Genomic DNA, 24,473 nt, shown 5'->3' on the forward strand with positions numbered 1-24,473 from the left:
CTGTCATCTAATACTTAACCTTCATCTCAGAAAGTTTTGCCCCATTATCTCATGTATATCAATTTACAATTTACTCCTTTTCTGAACTCTGGGCAAATACTTATTTCTCCAGTGGCTTCATCTATTGTGAATAGAGTCACCATTTTTTCTCCTCTTCTCCAGGCCAACTCAAGTACATTTATTTCATGCCTCAGCTATTATTTCTAACCTTTTAATTATCTTTCTTGCTCTTTGAATGTTCACCAGGATTTAAGTGCCTAAAGTCCTGGAGCCCAAGTTCAGATATAATGTGCTGGGACTGGCATGTGGAACAAAGGCTAAATTATTATTGTTAAGATTGCCTCATGCTTCCTGTTATAGTTTATGTAGACTTGTATCAGCTTTTGTTGTTTTTATTATTACATGCTCTATTTATCTTTTCCCACAATTTCAGAGGCAGTCATCTTTTATACTGGGAATTCATAGACCTTTTCTCTAGCATCTCTATATGTAATTTCTTTCCTCAAGTAATTACCTTGTATGAATCAACATTAAATTATATATTTATTCCTAAATACATCAGAATCTTTGCCCAGTGGCAGGTAAATGCAAAGAGTTCAAATATAGTGTTGCTTAGTCACTAAGTTGTGTCTGACTCTTGCGACCCCATGGACTGCAGCCCATCAGGTTACTTCTGTCCATGGGATTTCCCAGGCAAGTATACTGTAGTGGGTTTTATTTCCTCCTCCAGGGGATCTTCCCAACCAAGGGATGGAACCTGCATCTCCTGCATTGGCAGGCAGATTCTTTACCACTGAGCCACCAGGGAAACGCTTCAAATATAGTACTGATATCTAAAAGCTTAAAACCAAACTCATTTTGATATCTAAAAGCTTAAAATCAAACTCATTCTTTTTATTGGAGAAGGCAATGGCACCCCACTCCAGTACTCTTGCCTGGAGAATCCTGTGGACAGAGGAGCCTGGTAGGCTGCAGTCCATAGGGTCGCTAAGAGTTGGACACAACTGAGCGACTTCATTTTCATTTTTCACTTTCATGCATTGGAGAAGGAAACGGCAACCCACTCCAGTGTTCTTGCCTGGAGAGTCCCAGGGACGGGGGAGCCTCGTGGGCTGCCGTCTATGGGGTTGCACAGAGTCGGACACAACTAAAGCGACTTAGCAGCAGCAGCAGCAGCAGCATTCTTTTTGTTGTCTTTTCCTCCCTAAATTTGTTCCTTCTCTTAAGTTCTCTGACTAGGTCTCAGCACCACTACAAGGTTGCCCAAGGTTGAGAGATCAATAGATTTTTTTTCTACCTTCTCTTTCATTATGTACAATTAATTGGTTTCCAAGTTCTGCTGAGTTTATCTCTTAAAATGGCCCTTCCTTTCTATTTCACTCTACTACCCAAGTTCAGGTATTCAACACTTCTGGATTAGACTATGATAGTTTTTGACTTCTCGCTTCCAATCTGTCGTTCCCTCCTTTCTCAGAACATTTATCAAGTCATTTTTGTCCTTAAAAAATCACATTGTCTCCACCGTTTAATATGTATCTCCTGCCTTTTCAGTCCCCTCTTTTGCCACTTCTCTTCTTCCTCTATTTCTCCCAAATCAAATCCAACAAGGTAAAAACAAACAAGCAAACACTAACAAAAATGCACAACACTATAAACAAATGCAAAAGACTAATAGATACTAGTATTCACATTCAAAAAGTGAAAATATAAAGAGCCTTTAAAAATCAGTAAGAAAATTACTAAACAACTGAATATAAAAATGATAAGCAATAAGAAAACAAGTTCACAGAAAATATATATATATAAATGGCTCTTAAACATAAGCTGTTGAACTTCACTCATGAGAGAAATTCAAATTAAAACTATTAAGATATCACTTTTACCTGTTAGATCTGAAAAACATTGAAAAGTTTGATAACATACTAATGAGAGCTGGTAGGGAAAAGAGGTCTTATATATTTTTGGTAAGAATGTACAATGATACATTACTTATGGGATGCAATCTAACAGAACAAAATCACACATGCATACGCTCATGAATCGACAGTTTCTCTTTGGATCAATTATCTTATAGATAAACTTTCCTGTGTGAAAAATATCTAGATTACGAGGTTATTCATTGTGGCATTGTTTGCAATAATAAGATATTACAAGCAACACATCTATTGGGGATATACTTAACACATGCACACAATATAATACTGTTCAGTTTAAAGACAATGTTTTCTTATGAAAACTAAAGAAGCACTCTCTGTACTGAAATGAGAAGAAATACAGAAAAAAAACTGTGAAGGGGGAAAGAGCATGGTTCAGAGGTGAAAACACAGTGCTTAGTGTACATTTGTTTGAACATACTTAAGGAGAAGACTCTGAAAAGATTCACTGGACACTAATAATAGTTGGCACCTCTCTGGGGACTTTAGTGGGCAGAGGTTAGGGGTAGTAAGATTTTTCAGTTGAAAAAAGTGTAATTTATTTTAAAAAATCATATAAATGCTAGTTTTCTCTCTCTGAAATGTTATTTACTCTTGTTCCCAACCTCTACCTGGACATGTGTCAGGCCTTAATCACTTCCTCCAAAAGACATTCTTTCTAATCTGGAAAAGTTCAGGTTCCCTCAAGTCTCAGTCAAACTCTTAATGTTAGTTTTTGCAAATTACTTGTGAATATCTGTCTTCCTCATTTGACTGTGAAGCTCTAGAAGCAGGGAGGAATGCATCGTCTTCTGCTTGTCTCACCAAAGCCCGGGCTGCTTGGCACATCAGCTCATGAATGTTTGTTGAGTGAAGACATGTGTGCTCAGGGCACTGTGTGGGGATGGGGGTAGAGAAGTCCTGCTTGCAGGGAAAGATAAAAGTGGTGAGACAATGTCTGCCTTTAGGTAGCTTATCAACTAGGGAGGTAGATAAACACCCATATAATTATAAGGCAGAAAGAGGTCATTGCCTTAGGAGTTACAAATTTAGTTATATGAGACTTAGAGCAAGGAGACTGCAAGAAGAATTTTTTTAACATGTTATATATCTGATAAATGCAGTAATATTTGCAAAGGGGTTTTGAAAAACCCATGTGATTTCTTCAAGAAAGGGTGGGCTATTTAATGCACAAAATCAAATATGTACAGGGGTCAGGCAGCTGAGGCATGCCAGTGAATGGATTGCCAAGTGGAACTGGTTAAAAACAAGATCTAGAGGTATATTAGCTTGGCTGGATAGTAGCATCACTTGGGAGATTAAAAAGTAAAAAAATCCTTATGCTAAGACCATAATGCAGGTCAGTTCACCAGGGGTAAGGAAGGGGATAGGAGGATAAAAATGGAGGAGGAACCCAGGCATCTGCAGTTTTAAGAAACTGCCCGGGTAACAGTAATGTGGACCAGGACAGGTCTCATTACCAGTGACTCATTAAAAATGCAGAACTCCAGCCCCACCCTGGATTTACAGAATCAGAATCCGAATTGTGAAGATACCTCCAGTGCTTCTGGTACACTCTGGCAAGTTCAAGAAGCTCTGCTCTAAACAACTTTGTCTTTTTCCAAGGGAATGACCATTCATTAAGTAGTATCAGCATTTCCCAGAGGGCATGCATGTTCTAGTTGTCAACGTTCTAATTTTGCCACTTATACTGCTACTGCTGGCAAAAATGCAAGTAACTGAGATCAGGTGGAAGCCGTCAAAAGGTGACTGGATCCTGGCAAGTTGCTAGAGAGGGGATAGTGAATTATCAGGGTTTGTCTAAGGCTTATATTGTTCTAAGGCAGAAGTTTTTTAATGTCGATTTTTGATAGTTACTTAAATTTTATTTTGAGCAGTTAAACCATCCCAGTCAACAACACTGTATGTGTGACAAAATTCAATATGAAACTCTGCTCTGATTTAGGTGGGCAGGATTTTGGAGCACCACCAGCTCAGCAACTTTCCTTCCCCATCTCCCTGAAGCAAAATTTTAAGGATAAGATGAAAATAAAGCGAGGAAGGTTTGGAGGGCTTGGAATGCTAGAGTAAAACCTTTTTACTTAATTTGAACAATGTCAAGTCACCGTATTTTTTAAGCGAGGCTTATAACTGCAATACAAACAAAAAAGAAAACTCATTCCCTCATGATCTGGTTAGGAATATAACTGGTATAAAAGAAAGTTGAAAACTTTTATCCAACAAATGCTTATCAAGCTCCTACTATGAATCAAGTACTATTCCAAGTCCTTTGATTTCATTCCTTTGGTGGTAATCCTAGTCAGCCAGCCTCCTGGAAAACTGATGTCACTGTTCCTAAAATGAATGATCTCAGAAGATAAAAGTGTGGATGAGTCAGATCAGCCCGTGGCTCCAGCTGGACACTGCGAGCAGCTCAGGAGCCTGTCTTTGAATATCAAGAACCACTGAGACTGGAGAGCAAACCCAGGGAGGGGGAGTAATTCAGAACTGGTTACCACACACCTCTGGTTTCAATTTTGCTGTGGAGTTTCATAACAGTTTAAAAATTTTAAATAGCAATACTAGGACATGACTTTCAAAGAATAATATCAGCAACTCTTTTTTTCTTTTTTTCTTATGTGGGATTTTAGTTCCCTGTTTCCAGGTGACCCAGTGGTAAAGAATCTGCCTGCCAGTGCAGGAGACACAAGAGAGACAATGATTCAATCCCTGTGTTGGGAAGACCCTCTAGAGTAGGAAATGGCAGCCTGCTCCAGTATTCTTGCCTGGAAAATTCCATGAGTAGAGGAGCCAGGCAGGCTACAGTCCATGGGGTTGCAGAGTCAGACAAGACTGAGCACTATTCCTTCCTTTCTTAGTTCCTTGACCAGAGATTGAATCTGCGGGCGCCTGCGTTGGGAGCACTCAATCTTAACCACTGGATTATCAGCAACTGTTATGTTATTCTTTTATTTTTTTTTAAGTTGTTGCATTGTCTAACATTTTTATCTACCTCTGCTTAAATATATAAAAGTCACTCCATAGATAAATGTACAGAGTAATTGCAAATGCAAAATCAGTCAAAGCCTTAATCTATTGAACCTCCACTATGCTAAAACATTCATATTTCTGAAACAGTAGGTATTTTTATAAACAATTCATAAGGACAAAAATTAAAAGCTTCACAAAATTTGTTTCTGTTAGAAGTTTTCCAGTTTTTTTTTTTTTAAGAAATTTCTCAGCACTTTCAAAACTTTAAATGCTCAAAGAATATAATCACTGAGAACAGTTATATTATCCCTTTATTATTTTAAGTGTTAGCCGCTCAGTCGTGTCTGTCTCTTTGCAGCCCCATGGACAGTAGCCCATCAGGCTCCTCTGTCCATGGAATTCTCCAGGCAAGAATACTGGAGGGGGCAGCCATTCCCTTCTCCAGGGGATCTTTCCAACTCAGGGATCAAACCCATTATTATTTTCGAGCATGCATTTATTTTGTATTATTTTGATAATGCATTTGTTTTTAAGATGTGCACTGAGCATAGTAACTAAAAAGCAAAAAAAAAAAAAAGAGAGAGAGAGAGAAAGAATGCAATGTATCAGACAAGCCACCAAAAACAGAAGGAAAAGGGGAAAAAAAATTCTCCTTCTGAGCTAAATAGAAAGAGAAAAAAGTACTATCATTAAGGCAGAAGAAAGGCATCTCTGAAGAAGGAATAAATATCCCCAGTGAGCTGGGGGCTGTCGAGTGCAGTAGCAGAATAGAAGGGTATTGGGTGAGAAAGCATACTCCTCAAACTCCCTGTGAACAGAACTTCACTGTGAAGAATAAATCAATCCACTTACAGGGCATGCTTAACTTCACCTGTTGGGAGGTAAGTTCAGTTTCTTTCTCCTTCTTTGAATGAACCGGGAAGGCTTCCGTTTTGCCTTCAGCCTCCCGCCACAGGAATGCGTGCTATCTGCATGGTGGTTTTGAAACCAAAGCTCTTAAAGGAGCTGTATCAACAGGTTTTTTCTCCTTAACACTGAGTCAATTGTAAATGTTGAATGGGAACCTTGAACAAGCTGAAAACTATCATAGGAATTTAAAACCAGCTCTCTTGCCAAAGTGTTTTTTTTAATAGAATCACAATTTATATTTTTATCACTTCAGCCTTTTTGGATCCAGAACTACAGAACTAACAAAGGACTATTTCCTGACAGCTTAATACAAAGGGAAGCCTGAGAGCTGGCCTTGCTGTGTCAGTTAGGACAGAGAACTCTTTCCCAGATGGAAAGAGTTCTGCTAATGTGGTTTTTAAAGAAGACACAGGAGACTCAAAAATGTCCTTCGAAGCAACACAAGATTTGCCAAGCTTTTTCCATATTTATCTAATGCAGTTCTATGTCCATTGCCTTTCACCCAAATACTTTTCTCTTAACTTTGGCCTGTATACTTTCCATTCTTTCTTTAAATAAAACTGTTTCCAAAGGTGAGGCAAAACACTCAAAGTTTCACTTATCCAGCCCTACATGCTGGTGGCCAATGTCATAGGCAAATTCTAAGCACATTTTAAACTTTTACCCATGATTGCTAAACCCTGAAATTAACAAGTTTTTCTTGTTGTTGTTTTGCTTTTGTCTTTTTTTTTTTAGATTAACTCTTTTTAATTAAAGAGTTGGTGTCCAGAATTTGGCTCCTCATGTTTGCACAGCTATTTGTTACTGTTTTCATATCATTTGCAATTTATTGTACAGTACCAAGTGGCTCTCTTAAGAGGTTCTGTGGCTTAATATAACTCGATTTCTCATGAAAACTCTCAAGCTTCATTTGGCATGAACTTCATTGAAAATGACTATAATCTGATTTCAAACACTGAGCGATGATGTTACATACAATATGTATATTTCCTCATAACTGAACAAGAATACGATTAAAAATAAGCCAACATTCCCAAAATGAAGACACAATTAAGAACTATCCTAATGATAGGAAGTTCTCTGTAATAAGAAAAAACTGTTGAAAATTAATTTGCTAATTACCATGCACTGATTATTGTAACTGACCAGTTTCTAAGATGATCTATATATAAAATTTAAAAAGGGATAGTGTTTAGGTAATTGTTTAGATAACTTATTAATGTAGTAGATTCTAGGGCTCAAGGGAACTAAGTTGAACATTTAATGACTTTTCACATTTGAGGAAGCAAGATTAAGCAACAACAAAAGTGGAAAAATATGGGGGGAAGTAGAATAAGGAATCAAAAGATAAAAAGTCAGCAATAAAGCTTCATAAAAGAGTGACTAACTACATTTCACTGTTTTTCATAGTCTCCCTGGGAGTTTGTTTGTTTAAATGTTTGGACTCTTCTTGAAGTTAAAAAAAATACAAAAAACTTTTAGGAAAAATACTCAAAGTCAACTAACCTTCCTAGTTAACCTGGCTCTGGAAATTGTACTTGACACTATGACTTTATCACATCTTAAAGGGATATGTCAAAGCTCTTTAAATCATTTCCAGAGGGCATGGATTATTTCCAAGAGTGAGGTAAAGATGTCTGTAATCATGTAAGCATTACTTATTTAGCCACTGCAAATTAAGATGATCAAATACCTCTATAAAGTGGGAATTATGAGTTTAAGTTTTATACTGACATGCCTACACATTTCCTTCCTTCCTTCTTTTCTTTCTTTCTTCCTCCCTCCCTATTATTTTTTCCTTTTAATTTGAATTCTGGTACCAAGGTAACCCAAAGAATAAACCTGGAACAAGAGTAACTGGTGCCTGTAAATCCTCTCCACAATTCTACTCAACATATCCTACAGAGAAGAGGCCTGGAGAAAATTAAGAATCCACAGTGGAGATGCTCAAGGCAACTTTACTAAAAACAGCCAAATAATGGAAACAACACAAATATTCATCAACAGGGAAGGATAAATTGTATATTCACACAATGGAATACTATAAAGCAAAAGAACAAATTATTGATATATAAAACAATATGTATGAACCTCATTGACTTAATTTTGCTCAAAATAAACCATATACCAAGAAAGTACAGTTGTGGTTTAATTCCTAGGAAATTCAAAATCAGGCAAAATTTAGAAGTAGTTCAAAGAATGTTTATCATGGAGGGGTTATTGACTGGGAAGTGACTCAGGGAGCCTTCCATGAGTGATAAAAACATCCTAAGGTACTGTTCTGCTTGAATTATACAGATACAGCAATGTATAAAAATTCACTGAGTTATTCACTAAGACTTATACACTTTATGTATGTTATTTGCATTTAAATTTTCTTAAATGAAATTTAAAGAAAACTCACAATGCAGAGAGGAAAAACAAGCTAGAAATTCTCCACCAAAATACCAACAGTTTCAACAAAAGTGAGAGATAGTCTCATTTTGAAAAATACATAAAAATTTCCTTTCACCCAGGGTTATCCTTTTTGAAACTGAAACTGAAGTCACTCAGTCATGTCCGACTCTTTGTGACCCCATGCACTATAGCCTACGAGGCTCCTACATCCATGGAATTTTCTTTTTTAACATTCCCTAAATCATCGTGTGTGTGTCAGTGGCTCCGTCATATACGACTCTTTGCCACCCCATGGACTATTTAGCCCATCAAGCTCCTCTGTCCATAGGATTTTCCAGGCAAGAATACTGAGTATTCTTGGGTTTCCATTTCCTTCTCCAGGGGATCTTCCCCACCCAGGGACTGAACCTAGATCTCCTGCATTGTAGGCAGATTCTTTACCATCTGAGCCGCCAGGGAAGCCCAAAAGTGTCTGAACTTAACAACCACAGTGATTCTCACTGCCTCTTTCTACAGCTACCCCACACTACCCCAGGACTTCCTAGTTCTTTCCTGCTGTGTGCTGTGCTTAGTCTCTCAGTCATGTCTGACTCTTTGCGACCCCATGGACTATAGCCCACCAGGCTCCTCTGTGCATGGGGATTCTCCAGGCAAGAATACTGGAGTGGGTTGCCATGCTCTCCTTCAGGGATCTTCCCAACCCATGGATCGAACCCAGGTCTCCCATATTGCAGGCGGATGTAGAAAGAGGAGAATTAAAGAATGACAAAGTCTTCCCCCTAGACTAGTAGGGTTTGAGGACTTTGGTTAAGTTTCAAGATTTCTTGATTAGGGACACCTTTCTGTCTTCTCAATCATTATAGCAAGTATCCCGATTCTCTTTTGAGGGAGACCATGACAAAGAGTGACCGGGAGGACAAAAAGGAAGTTGACTATCTGGGTTTCAGATACACAATTAAAGTTTGGCCTTAGGCTTACTTCCCTTATGGTTCAATAGAATTCAATAAAATGGGAAAGGAGGGAGAGCTGTCCAGGAATGAAAAGACTTCTCTTTGTGTTCTCTGTGAAAAGCTACACAATGGATCTGGTATGTTGGGGCCAGAAGGCTGAGAAGCCCCAATATTTATTTCTAGTCAAACTCTATTGATATAATTTATGTGCCCCCCTTTTTTAAAGAGAACACTGGGAAAACAAATCCGTATCTCCTTAGCCACATTTCCCCAGGATTTTTAGAAACACAAAGAATCTTTTTCTCCTGTTCTTCTCCCTGGGGGCATTCCTGACCCTGGCAGACCATTTCTAACAGTGGAGGCTGTGACTGGGGTGATGATGTGTGAGGGTTGTGGTGGGGCTCTTGAGCTTCAGGCTCTTGCATTCCAATATGTTCTTTGAATTTGAAACAACTGGATTGCTGCCTCATTCACTACCCAAAGTACAGCCAGTTACAACCTGGCTGCATTTATGAAATTATTTAAAAATCCTGGACCAAAATTAATGGAGGAAATTATGGACAATTATCAAATTGAGTATTTAAATAACATATATGGAGATGGGAGAGGCTAAAAATGTAGGGCTTTGAAGGAGATCAGCCCTGGGATTTCTTTGGAAGGAATGATGCTAAAGCTGAAACTCCAGTACTTTGGCCACCTCATGCGAAGATTTGACTCATTGGAAAAGACTCTGATGCTGGGAGGGATTGGGGGCAAGAGGAGAAGGGGAAGACAGAGGATGAGATGGCTGGATGGTATCAGTGACTCAATGGACGTGAGTCTGAGTGAACTCCGGGAGTTGGTGATGGACAGGGAGGCCTGGCGTGCTGCGATTCATGGGGTCGCAAAGAGTCGGACACAACTGAGCGACTGATCTGATCTGATCTGATCTATGGTGATGGGATTCCCAGGTAGCTCAGTGGTAAAGAATCCACCTGCCAATGCAGGAAGGAGATGTGGGTTAGATTCCTGAATGGGGAAGATCCCCTGGAGGAGGAAATGGCAACTCACTCCAGTATTCTTGCCTGAGGAATCCCATGAACAGAGGAGCCTGGTGGTTCATGGGGTCACAAAGAGTTGCACATGACTTGGTGACTAAGCACATCTATGGTGATAGATGTTTTATATGTATTATTATTACACAACATTCTTGACACCTCTGTAAGCTAAAAATTAGCATCCCCATTTTATAAGTGGAAATCTCAGCTTTCAGTAAACAAAAGTCCTAAGAGTGCATAGCTGAGGTTCAAGCCCAGGTCCATCGGACTTCAAAATCCTTTTATCTCCTGACCTCTCAGGAGAGGTGCCCTACTCAATACATAAAAAACTTAATTAATCTTTCATCCTATGAAAAGAATATAAATTGTAAATTAGATCAGCTAAAATAGATGGTAATCTCCTTGAAGGCAAAGGCTGATGACTCATCTTTACTGTGACATAGATAATACCTCAGTATGTTAGTGAATACTTCTAAATAGGTGTCCATGAGAGAGATGTTGATTTCCTCTGTTACACATGCACACACACACACATGTGTAAGCATCTACAAAATTGTTATTATGGATTCAAATTACCGCATAAAAAATAAAATTTACTCATTTAAGTAAAAAGTGAAGCTAGTAAAAAGTATGGGTAAATGCCAAGTAAGATAACAAAAAGAACTTTAAAGCTCACATATTGAATTACATTTGCTGGTCTTTTAAACTTTAAAGGTACATTGGCTAACATTTCTGTTATACCAGGAATAACAAGCAAGCACAAAGCCTTTCAAAGAATAACTGACCCTAACTGTGGAATTATTTCAAAGAAAAGAACATACAAACATGGGATGTTCTGCTTATACAAGATGGAACCTAAATAAGCGGACTAGAATCCAATGATTAGTAAAATTCCACTCTGATGACCAGTTCTTTACACCAAAGAACTAAAAAATGTACTAAATGCTTTTTCTTTCCAGGACTTTTCTCCCCCATTTCATTTTAATTTGTCTCTGTGGAAGAAAAGCACTGAACAAGATTGAAATTCTTAGTGCCTTATCCCTTCCGAAACTTACAGTCTGAAATTAGTTTATTTACTTTCAAATTAAGTCAGAATTTGTTACTGAAAGAATTGTACCTGGGTCTTTAGTTACAGTATTGCTAATGATTCTTTTCAGTTAAAGACATGCAGAATTCCAAGGTGATGTGCTTTGTTATTTACTTTTTACTGGTAGAATTCTCGGTTTGCTGAATGTAGAGTAAACAAGAATTTGAAATTATATCATAGAATAAAAGGAATTCCTTTAACATTGGAGGCTCATTTGTCTTTCAGGTAGAATCATCCAGGTTTTCTTTCGTATTTGTGATTGCTGAGTTTTTGCTTCAGAATTCTCTAGGATAAATTTGCTTGTGACCCACTCTTAAATAATCCACTCTTAAATAATCATTTAATCTCCATTAACTAAAAACATGTCTGGTTAGGTCCATTTCTAAGAGTATAAGAAACAAATCAGTATTTCTTTCTTTCCAGATTTTGTCTTCCTGATTTTTTCATGTTAGTTAAAACAGTAAGCAGATATTTCTGAAATTTTAATAATGTATATCTGTGCAGTGTAAATGTTTTCTTCATTATTCCAAAATGTTTACTCTCAGTGTTTACTTTTGTGGTTCTCCACAACTTTTAGAATAGTCATTACCTGTCAAAAACGATATCGATAGAGAACAAACTTGTGGTTGCCAAGAGGGAGGAAGTGTGGGAGGATGGAGTGGGACTTTGGGGTTAGAGAAGGAATAAACAACAGGTCTTACTGTATAGCACAGGAAACTGTATTCAGTAGCCTGTGATAAACAATAATGGAAAAGAATATGAAAAAAGAATGTGTATATATATATATATATAAAACTGAGTCACTCTGCTGTACAGCAGAAATCAACCAACATTGTAAATCAAATATACTTTTAAAAAAGTCTATGTTAGTTCATTATTTATATAGTTGAACTAATGAATATTAGTTCATTTTTTGGGGGGGTCCCAATCTTTTTGTATTATTTTTGAGAATCTTCAACTATCTCCTGCATTAAAAATTTTTAAAAATATAAAAACCCTTTTCTACATTATGGTTCTTTAATCTGTCTTGGCACATAAATCTCCTTTCTATTCCTAAATTTTTAATGCTTTCCATAGTCTCAGCATTGTCTTAACTTTAATTCACATTTTTTCCTATTCTTTTGTATGAATTTATATATTTCTTCACTTTGATTGGCGGCCGCTTCATTTTATTTTCAAGTCTGTAAACTTTTGGTTCCCATTGAGTCCCCTAGTGATGGCAATTCATTAATACGTCAAAGTTTTCTAGCACAGCACACTCCCTGAATGTGACACTTCTGGTGCATGTGGGGTGGTGGAGTGGGCATGCTCAAGACAATGTCACCCAAAAATAAAATACTAAAATAAATATTCAACATTTTAGCTTATGCATATACTTTGCTAAGTAAGTATATAATTTTTTTAAAATTGGAAAATAAATGAAACTTACCCTTTTAAGAAGATTTCAGTGGATGATTTAGGATGTTTATGTCTTTATTTTAGCTCCATCCAATTCAGTTAATAAGAGTTATAGGGTCCTGTCGGGTCCAGAGGCTGTGGAGACCACAAAAGGAAGGATAAGGGAAGGTCCTCCCCGCAAATTTACATTCATTTAGATCAGTTGGAGTGCTAGGGCTTTCAAATCCCAAGCTTTATATGTGTTTCCTTAAAGAGTGAGTAGTAACTGTTTTCCCAGCCAGCGAGGATCTAGGTTCCCCACTTATAAATCTTCAGGTTGTTTTTCAACTATCCTTTTTACGTTGTATAACCCTTAGGGGTTCATATCCGACTTCCATATTTAATATATTTTAATTCAGCTTTGTAATGATCTGTATATGCATTCATGAGCTCATCTTCCCCTTAGGACTCACTCAGGTAGCTGAGATTAAATTGGCATTCCTTACTATTTTCTGGCAAGTACAAGTCTGACTTCATGAATACCTTCATTTCTGTGCTTGCATCCAAAGGTTTCAGAAAGAGAATGATTACTTGATTAAATAAATAAAACAAGGTCTTTTGGATGGAGTTTTTCTAACACCATGACTAAACTAAACTGGCAACACACATGTGCTAGCTTTTCTGCTTTACTTGCTCCCCTTCCTTTTTTATTCCTGTGAGTGATCCTTTGAAATCTCAAAAGATTTGTATCCTTTCTCATAACATGAACTATGTCCTTACCTCAACTGTATTTTGTGAATAGTTTGTCTACCTTACTGGCCCTTAGCCAAATAATACATTTTGCATTTGAAGAGAAAGAATTTTCCCTTTCATTAAACGTTTGGTGAGGGAAGCAAGACCTAAAAGGAGAAAGCCTGAGTGGGAGAGAAGCAACGCCCTAAACAAAAACCAGTGGTCTTGATACAGTCCTGTGTGCTGCCTTCAAGGCAGTCATGGTCTAGAGGAATTCTATTTACTTATTTTTTTGGCTGCATCGTCTTAGTTGCAGTTTGTGGGATCTTGTTCCCCAACCAAGGATCAAACCGGAGCCCCCTGCATTGGGAGCTCAGAGTCTTAGCCACTTAGACCACCAGGGAAGTCCCGTGGAGGAATTCTTAATTGAAATGGTATCATAACTGTCTTCTATCACCAACTCCATCATACTCTCCTCCCACTGCCCCACCACCAACTGCAATATACTCTCTCATTTATTTATTTATTTATTATTTGTTTATTTAAATTTTTAGCTACACTGGGTCTTCGTTGCTGTGTGAAAGCTTTCTCTAGTTTCACTGAGAAGGGCCTACTCTAGTTGCGGTGCAGCGTGCAGGCTTCTCATTGTAGTGGCTTCTCTTGTCACGGAGCATTGGCTCTATGTCCACAGACTTCAGTAGTCCTGGCGAGGGCTCAGTTGTTATGGTTCTCGGGCTCTAGAGCACAGGCTGAGTAGTTGTGGTACACGGGCTTAGTTGCTCTGTGGCATGTGAGATCCTCCTGAACTTGGTGGGTGGATTCTTAACCACTGGACCAATGGGGAAGTCTTCCTCTCTCATCTAAATAATTGATCTCCTCTATAATATCGTCATTGCTATATTGTCCCAGGTCCTCATTTAGCGTCTACTTTTCTGCCTATAGCACCTAGCCTGGTCCTAGGCTTATGATAAATTTTTGCTGAACTGAAATAAATGGGTTGGCCTTGCTTAGGGTTACATAGAAAACATTTGTCTCAGGTGACATCTTCATCTTGACTCTACACAGTGACTGTATAGTGACCAAAAACAACCTACAGAAGAGAAGCATGGTTGACTTCAAATTGCAGTATAAGAAATTTTAGTATTTTTTTCCTGAAAAAAAACTTTTTTTTCTATTTTTCCTAAAAGATGAGCCACTTTTAATGTTTGGTGGTATAGGCCTCAAGGTGCAGACAGAAGTGTTTTTGTGATTTTAAATACTTTCTGATTAGCATGGATAATAACCAAGAGGATTTAAATATATGAAGCACAGGAATTACCTGGCAGTCCAATGGTTAGAACTCTGTGTTTTCACTTCTGCAGGCTGGGAACTAATCCCCAAAATCATACAATGAGGCCAAAAACAAACAACCAACAACAACAACAACAACAAAAAAAACCCACAAAAAATATCAAGTACAATGGAAATGGCAACCCATTCCAGTATTCTTGCCTGGAAAATCCCATGGAAGGAGGAGCCTGGTGGGCTACAGTCCATGGGGTTGCAAAGAGTCAGACATGACTGAGCGACTTCACTTCACAAAAACTTTACTAAATAAAATGCAGCTTAAACTTGAGTTCATCTTTAGCCATATCTTTGTAGTCCACATAATCATAAAAAATTATGTGAATCATTGGATTATATGTTTCCAAGTTACCCCACATTCAGATCTGTAAAAGTCAGACTGAGTGGCCTGAATTTCCTCATTTGCTAGATCCAGAAAGACAGAGACAGCGAAGGGGAATGGACTCCTCTGCAGTGCTCCTCTGTCCCCTGCTTTGTTCCTGTGTTCTTTCGTGTGCAAGCTAAGCTACCAAACCACCACAAGGACACAGAGAAATAAATCAAACGTCCTGTGGGTAGGAGGTCCCTATGTCTGACTGGCTTATGAAGGGAGGCGGGCTATTAGGATTTGAAACAGAAAGTCAAAATATTCCCTTGTATCTGGGTCTTGTGATGAATAATCACAATTAGACTTTAACCTCTTGGAGTTGACTGGTTTACTTTTATTTCTTCCCTGTCACCTAGGCCTTCACACATATTTAAATAATGAATTCTAAAAGTTACAGTGTCATTTGCATATATGGAAAAGTTATGTATATATATAATTATCATAATGTTCTACCTAGCAAGTAAATATGAAGCACAGATATGTATGAAATTGGTTACAAAACACTTTTTGGTAATTTTTAGTGAGGAAATTTAGTAAACTTCTCTGATAATAGGTTCTAGGAGGAGTTGCCTATGCCAATATGGAAGTGGCTGACATGTCCAGGCCGCCAAGGGCTCTGGGCCATCATAACAGTGGTTTCAAAACTGAAAGGCAAAGAAGGTGGTAATTTTAAGGGATCATTAAAATTTTAGGAAAAAACATCTGACCAGACACTGAAGATTGTTTGTTGTTAAACTGTATAACCATACCCCTTGTGCCTTGCTGAGGGTGACAAAAACTTAATCTGGCCCCAGGGTGTGGACGCCATGTGGTAGATAGCTCTTCCCATAGTGTGAAGAGTAAATACCAACAAGGAAGAAAATAAGATAATGGCCAGGGAGGCAGTGATTTTGCTAGATTAGGACATAGGTGGAACCGGAAATCCTCCACTGTCCGGAAAGACCAAATGTTGACTGGGTAATTAGACCCAGACTAAGTGAGTTTGTAATAGAAGCTTGCATTTTACATCTCTTGCTCCATCTCAGTGTGTTCAAGATAAAGGCATAATTAATAATGTTTGAGTGTGATAATTGGGGTCAGATAGACCTGGGTTCGGATTTCCCTGATGACTCAGTGGTAAAGAATCCACCCGCCAATGCAAGAGACATGGGTTTGATTGGAAATGGCAACCCACTCCAGTATTCTTGCCTGGAAAATCCCATGGACAGAGGAAGCTGGTGGGCTATAGACCATGGGGTTGCAGAAGAGTCAGACACAACTTACTGACTAAACAACAAAGACCTGAGTTTGACTCAGGTAATTTATTATGTCATTTATTATGTTAGTTATGTGGCCACCACCTCCTTCCCAACATTCAAGTCTCAATTTCCTTATATGTAAAATGAAATAATAATTATACCTTCTACATACTTATTGGGTACTTGTTGTGCAGGTCATATAACATAATATATGTAAATAAAACACTTAAATGCCTGGTATTCTCAGTAGATGTCAGCTACAAACAAAAACTGGAACATCAATTGCTCAGCATCTCATGTCTATAAAAAGGTGGCAGAGTCAAGGAAAGCCCTGAAATCCAAGATATCAAACAGATTCATACCTTTGATACAATTCAGCTGCTGTTCACTCTCTGTCCTCTTGTTATTTTAGATCACCTTCATGCCACTGGCAGAGGCTGCGAAAAACATTCATTCATTCAAGTAGTATTTATTAAATGCCAACACTATATCAAGTAGTGGCTTTGTTTTTGGAGACTGTGAATACCTCACAAAGATAGTTGAAAACATTCTTAAGACAAACACACAAATCCAGTCATTGTCACTTGTAAGAAGAAAAGACATGGGACTCTAATTTAGATGTGTTGACAAAGGAAGACCTCTCTAAGGAAGGGAAATTTAAGCTAACAGGCCAAAGAAAGAGCAGACATGGTTTCCACAGCTTATGGCCTTTCTCTATGGTGCTTGTGATAATTGCCAGACTTATCCATCCTATATCTTCCCTCTATCTGCTATCATAATACAGAGGTGATCTCAAGAGACATCCAGGACAGATTATTTCCTGCCAAAAATGACCCTAGGGTTGTGGTCACAGATGTAGCTACAGAGCAGTCACATACACACTTGAACAGGCTGTTACCACCTGAGGACGCTAGTCCAGCAGAGTGCCCTGCACAGACTGCATTCACCTGCCTTTTAGGAAGGGATGACTTTTCAGCTTCAAGGCAGAACATGTTAGTGGTCCTGTGCAGCCTCAAAATGAAAGCACAAAGGTGAAAGGTTCTTCAAAAGCAGGCTAGCACTAGGGACTCAAGGTACCATCCCAGAATATCCCAGCTGAATTTCTAAGTATTGGTGACATAGAAGACCCATATGACTGTAGACTTGCATCATGATTTATAACCCACTTATCAGGGGAAGAATGTATTTCTTCCTCTTGACATCAGAGGGATCAGGGTCCTCGCTGGCTTTCTAGCTGAGTGGAACCCTGGGGGCTGTAGCAGCCTGGGGAATGTTAGCTGGGGCCCCTGTTGCTCAAGTCCCCACAAAACCCACTTCCAGTAACTGTCCCCACAACTGGCCTCAGTGGGCCAGCGCCAGTCCCCAGAGCTGTGACGGGTGGCATCCCTCTCAGGTTCTCAAAACAGAGCAGTTGTTTTTGGATTTGGAATAATTTTCCTTCATTCCAAAGCAGAATTACTCTTCCTGATTATCTATAAAACAAGCCACAAAGAATCCCACCTGGGTTGTAGTAATCTGTGGAAGTAATAAAGAAGAAAAAGTGAGGGGAATGGAGAAGGAAATGGCAACCCACTCCGGGATTCTTGCCTAGAGAATCCTGTGGACAGAGGAGCCTGGTGGGCTGACATCTATGGGGTCACACAGAGTCAGACATGACTGAAGTGACTTAGCAGCAGCAGCAGTGAAGGGAAAATTGTGGAAGACCATGAGCTAAAGACGAGAATGTTAGGTAATGTTTGTACACTTACAGCAGTTGTCTAAGAAAAAGATTTCAGGGAGGTAGAGGAAAGTTTTTTACAAAGAATTGTGTTAAAATACTTTCAAGAGGTATAACCAAAGGGGGGAAAAAATCTACACACAGTGTTCTCTTGGCTAGCTTTCTTACATATTAAAACTTAAAATTATGCAGATAAATTCTCAGGCTAAGACATGTTTTGGCCTAATTAGCAGTACCTCAGACTTGCTAGCAGGACTCTATGATTTTAAAGATAGCACTTATACTTAAGGCAAGAACTAACAAAACTGGCCAGACCTGATTTGCTATCAAGGTTTCCTTGGAGGGAGTTAAAATAAAAAAAGAAGAAATAGGTATTAGTTCTCTTAGAGAACTGAAGTGACAGAAAGCAGAGCTGGACATTAATAATGCACCAATTTTTTGTAGATTAATTTAGATTCATTAACTAAGAGAAATATAACTCTCCTACCACTTTTGGAGACTACACAATTATAACTCTAGTTTATAGGTTTTGCAATTACAAAGCAGTTACAATTCCAATCCAGAAATCTCAGAAATTTACTTCAGAGGGCCAGGAAGGAAGTCTTTGAGAGTGATGACAGTGTTCTGTATGTTGATTTCTGTAGTGGTTACAAGGCTTCCTACATTCACTGAAACTCCTCTAAACATACACTTAAAATTATTGGACTTTATTGTATGTAGCTTGTACTTCAATAAAGTTGCAAAGAAAAAAAAAAAAGGAAAAGAAACTATGACTTGAAAAATCCAGTATAATCAATGGTACATGCTTTTTTTTTTTTTTTTCCAACATGTTGCTAAATTGATTTTTACACTAGGAAAAATCTATCAAATCTCTCTCTTCTTTTGAAAGAGGATATTTAAAAGCAGCATATTCATCTTTTAAATTGAAGTAATATAATTACTGAGTAAGATGGGGAAAGCAAACACAAAATGAAAAAGTGAGAAAAATGACTTTGATAGAAAATATTTAAGACAGTTAAAAGAAAAAATAAAGAGAAAGGATATTGTTCAAAATCAGAAAGTAAGGACTGTTTGTTTCTAGAAAGGGGGCATAAGTAGAAAAGTCTAACCAGATGGACAGGACTCTGTGGGCAGCCTTAGTTTGAGTTTGTGGCTGCCAAGTAGTGTAGGCCATTTCCAGAAATTAGTTTGTACATATATTGTATGAATAGATTATCTAGAGATCTGATATTAACTCGATCTTGAGCTTTAATACAATAAGTCTTATATTCAGAGCAGACATCTTGTTTCTGCAGAACACACTGCAGCCACTACATTCATATTCAAAAGATTTGTTTCTTTTATTTCAGGACCAGTGTTGTGTCCCTGTTTTTGGCAATTAGACCTGCAACTCTTTAAGGAGTGAAAATTCCCCGCAGATTCACAATTATCCTAACGCATCCTGCCGTATTCCTGCTGCCTGGCACTCCCTTGCTGATCTGCCGGATCCACCCTGCTGCTCACATCTGATGAAGCCCAAAACTGAGGACATCTAAAGCCAGTGTATTGGTTGAAGATATTTCGTTTTCTCCTTAAAAGTGACAATCCTTTTAACCTAAATCCACTGTAGCAGAACTTTCCTATTTCTTAAACTCATTAAAGGAAGGCACTATGTGCCAAATGATCGTTTTTTCACACCCAGTCATTTTGGGGGCTGCTCATTCCTGATGTACGTGCTGTCCTAAATACTTCAGGGCAAACGATTCTGAAATGCTATGACCTTGAATACCATCCTTTATATCTAATGAAAATAAACACATGCTTGAAATACTGCACAGCAGGCACAGAAATAAATAATTCTGATGTCACCAAACCTTTTTTCCAACAGTTTGTGAGGATTTTGAGAAGCCTTGATGGCTTGTGGGAGATGGCACGGAGATAAAGGTTGATCCCTAATTTGTTCCAAGTCCGATAGGACTGAATAGGCCACTGCAATGATGGGCAATGAGTTTGAGAGGCGAAGCGTGCCAGCGGTGAAATCAAGTGTGGGCTTGACTAGACTGTTCAAGTTCGACTTCCTGGAGCCTCATCTCATGACACTGATGCTAAGCCCCTACTGCTGCCCTGAGACTACTCTCCGAGGCCAAAGGTCCAAGGCATCCAATGTTTTGGGTATATTGCCTAAACATAGTTCTCATTCTGATAGGGACAGAGTGAAGAGATTAAGTAGGTAATTAGACAGTTAATCCCACTTATAAATAGTTAATATAGTTAATCCCAATTATAAGTAGAAAAAGTATGGCAGACCCCTGTAAGTCAATGATTACTTAAGAAAACAGGCCTCCTTAACTACAAAAACAAGCAGGCTTGCTTAACAACAAAACCATGCAACAGAAGCATGGGATGTGACCCCAAACAGTCAAACAAATGGTGGCATGAGCCTCACATCCTGCCCAGTGAGCTCAGTAAGTTAATGGTCTCTAGGACATGCTTTCTGCACACAGAAAAAAACAATAATTTGTGGACCTAGCTTGATCATGTAGGGACAAGAAAACTCCCCTGCCCAACCTGGAAGAGGAGCTAATGATGAAACATGATGTCTATTCAAGAAAGTCAAAGAAGGTCTTCTCCCCACTCCTCACTTTTCCTTTGATTGTAAAACTGTAGCCCAGTAAGTTCTTGGGGTATGGCACCCCCTCACCTGCTGGCTTGTAAGGCTCAAAAGTGTCTATTCTAATAAATCACTTCTTATCACTTTGCCTCTTGCTGAATTCTTTTCTGTGTTGAGACATTGTTACTGTTGTTGCTCAGTCATGTCTGACTCTTTGCGACCCCATGGACTGCAGCATGGCAGGCTTCTCTGTCCTTCACCAACTCCCAGAGCTTGCTCAAACTTCTGTCCATTGAGTTAGTGATGCCATCCAACCATCTTGTCCTCTGTCATCCCCTTCTCCTCCTGAGTTCAATCTTTCCAAGCATCACAGTCTTTTCTAATGAGTTAGTTCTTCGCATCAGGTGGCCAAACTATTGGAGCTTCAGCTTCAGCATCAGTCTTTCCAGTGAATATTCAGGATTGATTTCCTTTAGGATTAACTGGCTTGATCTCCTTGCAGTCCAAGGGACTCTTGTCTTCTCCACAGTTCAAAAGCATCAGTTCTTTGGTGCTCAGCCTTCTTTATGGTCCAACTCTCACATCCATACATGACTACTGGAAAAACCATAGCTTTGACTAGATGGACCTTTGTTGGCAAAGTATTGTGTTGAGACATAGAGGACTATGATACTGGAGCTCTTTGGAGACCCTGAAGTGATGCCAAATGGTTTCAATTCCACTGAGGTGTTGTGACTGATTTGTGTGAGATGTGTCTCAACTAATTTGTTCACAAGTCCTAAAACTGCAGTAAATGTTCTGAGATTTATTTAAAATATACATGAGTGGATTGATAACTTTCCTTATATTTTCTTGTATTCTACAAGCCTGAATGTAAAAAGAGGGTCTGCATGTGTTAGATCCTGGGATTATGTATCACCTTGAGCAACCCCACATGAACATCAGCCAATATGTGCATTGGCAGGAAAATTGAGAAGCACTCCAATAAGGCAAATGATACTATTATGTATTCAGTTCTTCATTTTTTTTAAAGATTGGATAGGACCCATGAAAAAGCACTACAGTCTCCAGACTTTAGTTAGACAAGAGACTTGGCTAAAATAGAATCAAAACTAGATTTTTAATTCAAAAGAATACCTTTATTCAAGCTGGTTATCTGCCCAGAAAGCTTTTCTTATGGCTTTCTTCAGCAATCAAAGATGAAGTCTCAGAAGACATATATCAAAATGCTTCCTTCCTTTTGTCATTTTCCCAGCACATTCAGTCTCAGACAGTTTGACAAATAAGGTCAGAGTTTGAACTTGTGCATGCTGATCATTAATTCCTCAGAAAGAAAACCGCTGATCAAGTGGGAGTGTCTCTACAGTTTCCATGGGGTTGAAACTAGGGCACTTTGGTTTCTGATATGAAATGAAAAAGGAAACCTCAGCAAATAGCATCGAAAAGTTTTTCATTTCCTTTGGAAGACATCACTTAGAAGTGTCACAATAACTCTTGTTTTCTCTTTGTGTAGCTTTTCTTCTTGACTACCATTGAGAAACCTGGTTTCTGTACTTTTAGGCTTCAATAGCAGGATCAGCAACTCTTATCAGAACAACTTTCATTATTGGAGTGTATTAATATAATTTTCTTGATGTTTTATGTTTAAATCAGCCAGGTTGCAACTTGGCAGTGGTAAAGATCATGACTTGGATTAGAGGTTGGCTAAGATTTTCTGAAGGGATCCATAGTGAATATTGTAGGCTTTGAGGCCATATGGTCTCTGTGGCACCTGCTCAACTTTGCTTTTATGGCAAGAAAGCAGCCCCAGACAATGCATAAATGAAGGAATATGGCTGTGTTCCAAATAAAACTGTAAGCCTGAAATTTGAATTTCATATAATGTTCACATGTCATAAAATATTCTTTTAATTTTTTTAACCACGGAAAAATGTAAAAATCATTCTGAGCCTGTAGACTGCAGAAAAATAGGTGGTGGACCTGATTCAGCATTTGGGGAGTAGCTTGTTGACCTCTGGCTTAAAAGTCACACCAAGCCACCCTCTGCCTTGGAACTTCTATAAAAAGACAAACCAGAAGGCCCCAAACCAGATGTAAATAAATAGTAATTTGGGGCTACTGGCACATTGCACTGCTTAGATTTGTCCTCAGGAATCCTCAAAAGACTGACTGAATGGTGGTTTCTCAAAGTTTTCCCAAAAGTACTAATAGAATCACAGGGGAGGTCTGGGAGATACAGGTTGTGTAAAGCTGTCCAGCCTCAAAAAGGAAATTTTTTTCTAGTTCTGTCTTTTGTCTTAAATGTTGTTGTGAATTTGTCATTCTATTCATAATCTGTTTTCCCCTCAATTTTCTAAAAGTAAAGCTAATGCTCCAGTAGAGCTAACAGGCAATGTCTGTTTACACAAAGCCCTGTTCTTCCAAGGATATGGTAGTTGAATCTGAGAAACCAAAGAGGCAGGTTTTAGCACTACCATACTAAAAAAATGTCCCATTATTTCATGGCAAATAGATGGGGAAACAATGGGAACAGTGAGAGCATTTATTTTTGGGGGGCTCCAAAATCACTGCAGATGGTGACTGCAGCCATGAAATTAAAGGACACTTGCTCCTTGGAAGAAAAGTTATGACCAACCTAGATAGCATATTAAAAAGCAGAGACATTACTTTACCAACAAAGGTCTGTCTAGTCTAAGCAATGGGTTTTCCAGTAGTCATGTATGGATATGAGAGTTGGACTATGAAGAAAGCTGAGTGCCAAAAAACTGATGTTATAGAACTGCGGTGTTGGAGAAGACTTTTGAGAGTCTCTTGAACTGCAAAGAGATCCAGCCAGTCAATCCTCAAGGAAATCAGTCCTGAATATTCATTGGAAGGACTGATGCTGAAGCTGAAACTCCAATACTTTGGCCACTTGATGTGAAGAACCAGCTCATTTGAAAAGATCCTGATGCTGCGAAAGATTGAAGGCAGGAGGAGAAAGGGATGACAGAGGACGAGACTGCATCACTGACACAATGGACATGAGTTTGAGTAGGCTCTAGGAGTTGGTGATGGACAGGGAAGCCTGGCGTGCTGCTATCCACAGGGTTGCAAAGAGTTGGACATGACTGAACAACTGACCTGAGACTAAAAAAAAAAAAAATTGGTCGCAGAATTCCATATAGTTAAATAGTTTCACCAGGAATAATTGTTATAAAAGTACACTGCTGCAATATGAACTTCTTTCATTTATGATTTTCTGTGAAAAGGGGAAAAGCTGAATAAAGTTATTAATACATAAAAGCAATGTTTCAGAATGAAAAGAATATAGGAAAATAGCAATATCAAATCCACTGAAATGGAGTCTTCCATAAGTGGCAAGCCCCTTCATGGACCACAGCCTTGTTGTGGTGAAGGAGCTTGCTAACTCAATGAAGCTATGAGCCATGCCCTGCAGGGCCATCCAAGAGGGACAAATCATAGTGGAGAGTTCTGACAAAACACGGTCCACTAGAGGAGGGAATGGCAAATTACTCCAGTATTCTTAGCATGAGAATCCTATGAACATGAACAGTATGAAAAGGCAAAAAGATATGACACTGGAAGATGAGCTCCCTAGGTTGGAAGGTGTCCAATATACTACTGAGGAAGAGCAGAGGGCGACTACTAATAGCTCCAGAAATAATGAAGTGGCTGGGCCAAAGCAAAAACTATGCTCAAGCATGGATGTGTCTGCTGGTGAGAGTAAAGTCTGATGCTGTAAAGAACAATATTGCATAGGAACTTTGAATGTTAGGTCTATGAATCAAGGTAAATTGGATGTGGTCAAATAGGAGATGGCA

General features: G+C 38.7%; 1 protein-coding gene and 1 long non-coding RNA gene across 10 annotated transcripts in view; one reads left to right on the forward strand and one right to left on the reverse strand.

Moving 5' to 3' along the window:
* SLC39A10 (solute carrier family 39 member 10) overlaps positions 1 to 24,473 on the reverse strand; it is a 162,901-nt gene that overhangs the window by 110,757 nt on the left and 27,671 nt on the right. For 4 of the 9 annotated variants that reach the window (XM_086366863.1, XM_086366881.1, XM_086366834.1 and 1 more), the window contains exon 2: positions 12,714 to 12,817. The gene's annotated coding sequence lies outside the window, so the exon portion shown is untranslated. Of the gene's footprint in view, positions 1 to 5,756; positions 5,956 to 12,713; positions 12,818 to 16,704; positions 16,780 to 24,473 lie in introns of those variants that run through there. The other 5 variants (XM_086366856.1, XM_086366790.1, XM_086366831.1 and 2 more) reach the window with 3 other exon arrangements.
* LOC147378102 (uncharacterized) lies at positions 5,509 to 19,735 on the forward strand. The gene is made up of 2 exons (XR_015151313.1): positions 5,509 to 5,785; positions 19,409 to 19,735. It is a non-coding gene; the product is annotated as an uncharacterized LOC147378102 (long non-coding RNA).

Source organism: Bos grunniens, chromosome 2 (genome assembly GCF_055505025.1).
Source record: "Bos grunniens cultivar Pamir isolate PY7600 chromosome 2, Bosgru_T2T1.0, whole genome shotgun sequence".
NCBI lineage: Eukaryota > Metazoa > Chordata > Mammalia > Artiodactyla > Bovidae > Bos > Bos grunniens.